Genomic DNA, 6000 nt, shown 5'->3' with positions numbered 1-6000 from the left:
AACACCCCAAAACTGTTCTCACTGTTGGGGGACACAAAGCTTTCAACACTTCAAAACGGTATTCTGATCGTTTGGGGACACATACTTACACATATAAAGATGGACTTGGAATCGATAAACACCAATGTCCAGGGAGAGGAGGGATGGGAATGACAGAAGAATGAGGTCTTCAAATCTGCCGCCAATGTTTTCTAATTTAAGCCAGGGATTGGAGACGAGATATTTTGAATACCTGAGAAGCTTCATTAAAATAATTTTTAATGGACACATGCTCTTTAAAAAATGACTGAGGCTGGGTGCAATGACTCACACTTGTCATCCTAGTACTTTGAGAGGCTGAGGTGGGTGGATCGTTGGAGCTCAGGAGTTCGAGACCAGCCTGGGCAACATGATGAAACCCTATCTCTACAAAAAGTAAACAAAATTAGCTGGGTAGGGTGTTGCATGCCTGTAGTCCCGGCAGGAGGACTGCTTGAACCCGGAGGCAGAGGTTGCAGTGAGCTGAGATCGCACCACTGCACTCCAGCCTGGGCAGCAGAGTGAGACCCTATCTCAAAAAAAAAAAAAAATCATTTAAATAAACGAATTAAAGCAAAATGAAAGTTTCTTTTTAATGTTTTTAAAAGCAAAAAGCCACAATGTATAGGTCAGCCCCATGCCAGGGTACAGCGAGGCTGGCTCTAGCTTTGTGGTTATACCAGCAGCACTGCAATCATCTGTCTCGTATGTAGCCTCTGCTCATCTATGTGAGATCCTTTTCTTTTTCTTTCTTTTTTTTTTTTTGAGACAGTCTCACTCTATCACCCAGGATGGAGCACAGTGGCGCAATCTCAGCTCTCTGTAACCTCCACCTCTCGGGTTCAAGTGATTCTCCTGCCTCAGCCTCCTGAGTAGCTGGAACTAGAGGCACCCACCACCACGCCCGGCTCATTTTTGTATTTTTAGTAGAGATGGTGTTTCACCATATTGGCCAGGCTGGTCTCGAACTCCTGACCTTGTGATCCACCCGCCTCGGCCTCCCAAAGCTACATGAGTTTTTTTGGGCTGTGCTGAGCACAATAGAGCCTCGAGTCACACGTGGCCACTGACTTAAAACGTGGCTTGTTTGAACTGAGATGCACTGTAAGGACGAAACGCACCCTGGATTTGGAAGACTACGTATGAACAGAAGTATGTAAAGTATCCCAATCATTCTATATTGGCAACTTGAAGTGATAATATTTTGGATATACTGAGTTAAATAAAACATTAAAACATCACACTTAAAAAAAAATTTTTTTTAAAGGTGGTTACTGGAAAAATTTAAATGACATAGAGCTCACATTTGTGCCTTACATTATATTTCTTTCTTTCTCTACTCTTTCTCTTTCTTTCTTGAGATACAGTCTCACTCTGTTGCCCAGGCTGGAGTGCAGTGGTGCAATTAGAACTCATTGCAGCCTCGAACTCCTGGGCTGAAGTGATCCTCCCACCTCAGCCTCCCAAGTAGCTGGGACTGCAGGAGCATGACACCACACCTGGCTTTTTTTGGTGGGAGGAGGAGGGTAGAGATGGAGTCTCACTATTTTGCTCAGGCTGGTCTCAAATTCCTAGCCTTAAGCAGTCCTCCTGCCCTGGCCTTCCACAGCACTGGGATTACAGGCATGAGCCACCTTACCCAGCTGACTTGCATTTTCTTTCTATTTACTGACCCTGATCGACAGGATAGATTTATGCAAGCAGAATCAAGCAGAACTGCTCAGAGCAATACTACCCATGGAGATGTTGCTGAGATATGTGGTTAAGTGAACAAAAGTAAGTTGCAGAAGTGTGGTGTGATCCATTTATTTATCAAACAACTCTCTCCTCAGTCTCATCTATTTTTCTTTTTTTTTTTTTCACATCAGGCAGGTAACATGCCAACCTTGTAACAAGGTTTGAGGAAGGTGCATCTCACACACCCTCATGAACACCAGACCATCGTGCGTGGGAGCCACAAAAGCACCTCATCTGTCATTCTCTGTTGTTGCACATTCCCACCAGCAAACAATCCTGCTCTGCTGTCCCACTGGAAACCAAACCCCAACTAAACCACATCTTCTCCCAGCCCAGTTACGCTGCCAGCCACATTCCCGTTTTTCTGTTCTCTTTGGCAGTGAAAGTCCTTGAAAGAGTGGCCAGTCCTGGTGCTCTCCAACTCATCTCCTTGTGTTCCTTCTAAATCCCACCCCCAGGCTTGGCGTGGTGGCTCACGCCTGTAATCCCAGCACTTTGGGAGGCCAAAGAAGGTGGATCACCGAGGTCAGGAATTGGAGACCAGCCTGGCCAACATGGTGAAACCCCGTCTCTACTAAAAATACAAAAATTAGCCAGGCGTGGTGGCGGGCGCCTGTAGTTCCAGCTGCTCTGGAGGCTGAGGCAGGTGAATCCCTTGAACCTGGAAGGCGGAGGTTGCAGTGAGCCAAGATTGTGCTGCTGCACTGCAGCCTGGGGGAAGAGCGAGACTCCATCTCAAAAAAAAAAAATAATAATTAAAATTAAATAAATAAATCCCACTCCCACCAGGCTTGCCTGGCCCCCACTGCTACACACAAACTGTTCTTCTGAAGGTCGCCAGTGACTGCCACATTGCCATGTCCATGGGTGACCTCTGAGTCGACCTCTGATGTGATTGACACAGCTGCTGCTTACCCCCTCCCCAGTGCCCTTTGTCCACCAGGCTTCCTGGACCCATGTCTCTTGGTTCCTCCTACCTCCCTAGCTGCTCCTCCTCAGCTCCTGACTTTTTTTTTTTTTTGGATACAGGGTCTTGCTCTGTCACCCAGGATGGAGTGCAGTGGCACGACCTCAGCTCACTGCAGCCTCAATCTCCTGGACTCAAGTGATTCCCTGACTCAGCCTCCTAAGTAGCTGGGACTACAGTGTGCACCACCACACCTGGCTAATTTCTGTATTTTCTGTAGAGATGGGGTCTTGCCATGTTGGCCAGGCTGGTCTCAAACTCTTGAGTTCTTGACATTTTTTTTTTTTTTTTTTTTGAGATGGAGTTTCACTCTGTCATCCAGGCTGGAGTTCGGTGCATGATTTCAGCTCACTGCAACTTCTGCCTCCTGGGTTCAAGCGATTCTCACGCCTCAGCCTCCTGAGTAGCTGGGACTACAGGTATGCACCACCATGCCTGGCTAATTTCTGTATTTTTAATAGAGACGGGGTTTCACCATGTTGGCCAGGCTGGTCTTGAACTCCTGACCTCAAGTGATCCGCCCAAATCAGCTTCCCAAAGTGCTGGGATTACAGGCATGAGCCACTGCACCCAGCCAGCTCCTGACTTCTCAATGCCTGGTTCCGGGCACTCTCTTCCTCTCCATCACCTCCTTCGTGCTTGAGGTAGGCAAAATAATGGCCCCAAAGATGCTCATGTGTGAATCCCTGGAACCTGTCAATAAGCTGCCTTACGTAGCAAAAGGGACTATCCAGATATGATTAAATGAAGGACCTTGAGATGGGGAGATTGTCCTGAATTACCTGGGTAGGTCCAGTGTAATCACAAGAAACCTCATAAGGGAAAGGACAGAGGCAGGAGAGCCAGAGTCAGAGAGAGACTGGAAGAGGCTATACTGCTGGCTTCGAAGACAAGGGAAGGGGCCATGAGCCAAGGAATGTAGGAGGCCTCTAGAAACATGAGGAAAAACAAAAGGCGGAGAACAGATTCTCCCCCAGAGGCTATGGAAAGGAATGCCAACCTGCTGGTATTTTGATTTTAGCCCCTTAAGACCATTTTGAAATTCTGACATGCAGAACTGTGAGATAATAGGACAGGCATAGCAGCTCATGCCAGTAATCCTAGCACTTGGAGAGGCCGAGGCGGGAGGATCGCTTGAGGCTAGGAATTCGAGACCAGCCTAGGCAACACAGGGAGACCTGTCTCTACAAAAAGTAAGAAAAAAAGTAGCTGGACACGGAGCCAGGCTTCCATTCCAGCTACTCAAGGAGGCTGAGGAGGTAGGATCACTTGAGCATAGGAAGTAAAGGGTGCAATGAGCCGTGATCATGCCACTGCACTCCAGCCTGGGTGACAGAGTTGGGGGGGAAAAACCATAATGAACTCCTGCTGTTTTAAGTTACAAAGTTTATGGTACTTTGTTACAGCAGCAGCAAACACTAAATCAGTGATCCTGGCCAGTCTCCTGATTGTAAACACTGACAATGGCCAAATATATCACTTCCAGGCTAAACGTCACACTCAGATACTCAGCTGCCTACTTACTGGACACCTCTACTGAGATGTCTGAATTCTGGACCCTCCTCCCAAGCCTTCTCCACACACTAGAGTTGGTGGCAATGCTATCCTTTGAGGTGCTTGAGCCCAAAGTCTCGGAACCAGCCTTAACTCTTCTGGCCCTATTGCTCCCCTCATCCAGGCTGCTGGTGAGTCCTGCTGGACCCATCTTTAACACACAGCCAGATTCCGACCACTCCTCACCATCCTCCTCTACCACCACGGTGTAAGCCTCCACAGCCTTGGGCCTGTGTGACAGCCACAGCCTCCCTGCCTCCACCTCTGCCCCTACATTCTTCTCAGCACAGGAGCACAGGGGTCCTTAAGACAAAGAGCGTCACTCTTACGATCCCCATTTCATTTGGTGTAAAAGTTGAATCCTTAGGCAGGCTGACAAGGCCACCTATAATGTGGTGTCCCCCTCCCACCTCTGTGACTTCATCTCCTACCAACCCCCACCTCTCTCTGCTCCAGCCATGCTGGCCTTGCTGTTCCCTGGGCACAGCAGAAGGGCTGTGCATCCCCGCCCCAGGACCTTTGCACATGATGTTCCCCTTGCCTGGAGCACTCTTCCCTGATGTCCTCATGACTAACTCCCTCACTCCCTTCAGAATCTGCTTAAATGTCACCTTCTCAACAAGGCCTGCCCTGAGCACCCTGAATTGTCACTTGTCCCAGTTACCTCCATCAGGCCCAATGGCTCTCACTGTGCCCTACTTTTTCTGTTTTCCTTTCAATATACAGTATCATTTATCCATCTATCATTCTTATTGTTTTGCTCATCTCCTGCACTAGAACATAACTCCACGAGGGCAGGGATCTCTGTTTTGTTCATGGTGTTGAAAATAGTGCCCAGCATAGAGGGCATTCAATAAATAAATGAATGACTGGAAAGGTATCAGGGGTGAGGTGGGGTTTTTTGTTGTTGTTTTTTGTTTTGATTGGGGGGACAGGGTCTAGCTCTGTCACCCAGGCTGGAGTGCAGGGGCATGATCATGGCTCACTGCAGCCTCGACTTCTCATATTTAAGCAATCCTCTTGCCTCAGTCCCGAGTAGCTGGGACTACAAGCCTGCGCCACCACGCCCACCTAATTTTTGTATTTTTTGTAGAGATAGGGTTTCACCACATTGCCCAGGCTGGTCTCGAACTCCTGGGCTCAAATGATCCTCCTGCTTGAGCCTCTCAAAGTGCTGGGACTACAGGTGTGAGGCACCGTACCCAGCCTTTAGAAAGGTTAACAATTCTAAAGCCACCATACATGCAGAGTGAAAGGGAACAACTAAGTAAATGGATGGAGGATGGTAGGAGCCAGGCTTCCCACTGTTACAGATGAGCAAGGAGAGGTATTTAGAATGATCCATGTGATGACCATGGATTAGAGTTGGAGATGTTAGTATGAACAGGTTTAGCTAAAACAGTACCATAGATGGTTACATATAGAAATAAAGATTTGTGTACATACAAGTTAGTACACACACAGATTTCCTTGCTCTGTCTGCTAAGACAGCCAAGAAGCAACAGCACCCTACAGCCCTGAGCACATCTTGCACCCTGATCTTGGTTTCTAATACCATTCACCAATGAAAGGAACCAGGGCTCCTTGGAGAAACACCTGATTCTAGGTCTAAGACAGGAAACAGACAAGATGAGCCTGGAGCATCTTCTGGTGCCAGAAAGTTAAGGAAGTGCTCAAAATCTCACAATGATGGAGTGTGTCACAGGGACATGGGAGATAACTGA

At 47.9% G+C, this 6000-nt stretch overlaps 1 non-coding gene across 1 annotated transcript; it reads right to left on the bottom strand.

Moving 5' to 3' along the window:
* Positions 1–1880: 1880 nt before the first annotated feature.
* Positions 1881–1984, bottom strand: LOC129016427 (small nucleolar RNA U13). Its single transcript, XR_008494822.1, has one exon. It is a non-coding gene; the product is annotated as a small nucleolar RNA U13 (small nucleolar RNA).
* Between the last annotated feature and the right edge of the window lie 4016 nt (positions 1985–6000).

The sequence above is a fragment of the Pongo pygmaeus genome, chromosome 18 (genome assembly GCF_028885625.2).
Source record: "Pongo pygmaeus isolate AG05252 chromosome 18, NHGRI_mPonPyg2-v2.0_pri, whole genome shotgun sequence".
Classification (NCBI taxonomy): Eukaryota; Metazoa; Chordata; class Mammalia; order Primates; family Hominidae; genus Pongo; species Pongo pygmaeus.
Note: the sequence above shows the minus strand (reverse complement) of the source record. Positions and strands in the feature narration are given on the sequence as shown.